We start from the raw sequence: 2,766 nt of genomic DNA, 5'->3' as shown, positions 1-2,766 counted from the left end.
GTGTTGGCAGAGAAACGTCCGTCCTTTCCACTATTCCCAAATATTGGCAAGAACCGTCTGTCCTTTCAACTCCTCAGTGGTGGCAAAGAGAACCCTTCCGTCCTTTCAACCTCTTAGTGTGGGAAGAGAACCTTCCGTCTTTCACACTCTCCTAGTGTGGGCAGAGAACCCTTCCGTCCATTCACACTATCCTAGTGTGTGGTAGAGAACCTTCGGCTTGTTCACACTCTCCAAGTGTCGGCAGAGAACGGATTCATTGAAAGATCTTCTGAACAAGAATCTAGAAGGAGAAGGAAAGAGTGAAGTAATCTCGAATTCACAGTGGGCGGGAGGACTCTACCTTGAACTCTAAGTGAAGCCATTCTGCTCCAGTGGTAGGAATCCTCACTTGAATGCTCTCTCATTCCCCTCTCCTTGAGCTATCTCTCAGGAGGCAGGAAAGATACAAATGACAAAAAGAATTGGGTGGCCAGTTCTAATTTGGACTATTTATACAAAAGACAAGAAAACGCCAAAAACTGGCAAGTATTCAATTCTGTACGCAGTGGATCGGTCCGTACGATCGTGGATTCAATCTGGGACAATTTACTTAAACGATCTGAAACGACCCTATTTGAATATTGTTACGAAATGTCTTCAGTACAGTGATGTCCTGTACGGACGACTATGGTTCATCCAGTACGAACGGTTATTAAAAGGTCGGTTCTAAAGAAACTGCTGAAACTGTCCTAAGTCGGTATGTTTGGGACGAAATTTATTCGCTGGACGAATTTTTTACAGAGGTACGATCATCCTGATGATTCTTTACTTCGTCTGGACGAAAATTTTCCAGAGGATCAATCGCCACGGAACGATAATTTAATTTTCGTCCAGGACGAAAATTTTCCAAGAAACCCGATCGTCCTGGACGATTTTTAATTTCGTCTGACGAAATATTTCCAGAGAACCAGTTCGCCACGGACGGTAATTTAATTTCGTCGGACGAATTATTCCAAGAGACCATTCACCTGGAGATAATTTATTCGGTCTGCGTGAGAGAATAGGACTTAGAAAACATTTTCGAGCAATTCCTATTCGTTCCATTGGCTCTATGGGAAGATACTGTCTGATCATCGCGTACGAACGTATATTGTCCTGTACGATCAAATATAAATTTTACATATATTCCTATGTGTGTGTGTATGTTTTTATTCACTCAAGTTACAATCACTCCTTTCAATTTTTTTATTATCAAAAGAAAGGTACAAGCTTCAAATTATAGAGTATCTCAATCGTGATTTCAATTTGAAGTGCATGTAATCTTGGAGTTTCGTTTTCCCTGAAATTTAGTTACACACAGAAGCAAATACAAATTCTTCTAAAAAAAATGTAGGAGATAACTACACATTTGCAAAATAATGTTGGAATCATCAAAACTTCATAGTTGCAAAATGTAAGCATGCAAATAACAACTATCTTAATATCTCCCCTTTTTTATGATGAACAAACAATTATTATTTGTATGGTTTCAATTTAAACAATTCTATCTCCTAACTCCGCCTGAATTGATGAATACATGAAAATAAGGAGGCAATTTGAACCATATAAAAAATTTTATTTTTCAAAAACAAAATAAACTAGAAGAACAACAACAAAACATTCAAACAAATGATTTCTTTCCCTTTTTTTGGACAACAACAAAAGTGGAAGAAGAATAGACGAGAAATGTAAGTAATTGTATGAAATTCATTTGGAACATTTAATCTAACATTATGATTGACACAAGGTATGCAATTTTAAACTAAAAACATTAGGTTCAATCAATAGAAAATTATGAAATTTAAAAAGGGGTATATTAACATTTGGGTAAGTAAGAAGAATTCTTAGGGGCAAAGGGACATGTTCAATTTTTAGACATTCTAATTATAGAAATCATTTTACAAGAGAGATTGAAAGGGAAAAATTTTTGTATTTAAAGTTCAATAAAATATAATGAAAATAAGATCAATTTGAATTAAGAGATTGGAAAAGAATTTTGAAAAGAGAGAATTACACATGTGGCGCTTTGCGGCATCCTTTTTCAAAAATTTTTGGGCACATTTTTGGTGCATCTTTTTGATATTGGCTGATTTTGTGCCTCTTTTTCATATTTGCGAACTTTGCGCATTCCTTTTGATTTTGTAACTTTTTGTACAATTTTCAAGACGTAAAATTGAGACCAATTCCTTTCAAATAAATATAACTAAAATTTCATAATATTTTTAAGTGCATAAATATTTTTGAGCAAGGAAATACAAAATAATGAAACATCTAATTTGCAATAAAATATTAACTTTTATGTAGTCTATGAATCAGAAATGATTTAAAGTTCAAACATTACAACAAGTTTAAACATACTTTTTAAATTAAGGAAAAACTAGATTTTTTCTAATTGTAAGATATCAAATTTTAACAATTCTTAATTTTAAGGCAACTATGGAAAGATTTAAAATACTAATGAAATTCAATAAAAATTAACCACATTTCAAAAACAATCAAATTTAAAACAAGCACAACTACACGCATTGATATAATGATAGGATTACAAATTTCATAATATCATAAAAACATTTAAGACTACACTTAACTTAAAAGAAAAGATAAACATAAAAACAAAATAGTTAACATAAACACTGACATCAACAAACATGAACAAACACTAGTACAAGAAAGACACAGAAATTCATCTCTAACTGTTCTGGAGGAGGAGGAGGGAGGAATGCACCCGAAAAGTTAAAGTAGCTGAGG

Source organism: Dendrobium catenatum, unplaced genomic scaffold (assembly GCF_001605985.2).
Source record: "Dendrobium catenatum unplaced genomic scaffold, ASM160598v2 original_scaffold_77051, whole genome shotgun sequence".
Lineage (NCBI taxonomy): Eukaryota > Viridiplantae > Streptophyta > Magnoliopsida > Asparagales > Orchidaceae > Dendrobium > Dendrobium catenatum.
Note: the sequence above shows the minus strand (reverse complement) of the source record.